Raw genomic sequence first — 391 nt, 5'->3', positions numbered from 1 at the left:
TTCCTTCAACAAAATTCAAAATCGCATTTTCTCTTTGCCTGGCCGGGCTCTCCACAACCCTTGCGGCGGTTTCTGCAAAAAACCCAACCAAAAATTAATATGCAAATAAAACCTTTGCCAGCTTCGCCGCCCTATTTGCCTGGTCTCTAAACCAAAATTTCAGTTTTCCCCTTTCAAAAATATCGCATCGGTTTTGGGTTAAAAGGGAGCCTCGCCCTTACGAGCGCTGGTTTAAGACCAAATTAGTTATTATTTCCCATTCCTTCAGCCCCCGGGCCGCCGCCGGGGGTGTCTAGAGGGATAAAACGTGGAAGTTTTTGTGCGTTTTTTTTTCAAAAAAAAAGATTTTATATTCAGTTTTTTTTGGTCCTTAACGTGAAGAAAAGAAAAT

This window comes from Penaeus monodon, chromosome 25 (assembly GCF_015228065.2).
Source record: "Penaeus monodon isolate SGIC_2016 chromosome 25, NSTDA_Pmon_1, whole genome shotgun sequence".
NCBI classification, from domain to species: Eukaryota; Metazoa; Arthropoda; class Malacostraca; order Decapoda; family Penaeidae; genus Penaeus; species Penaeus monodon.
This window is presented reverse-complemented; position numbering follows the sequence as displayed.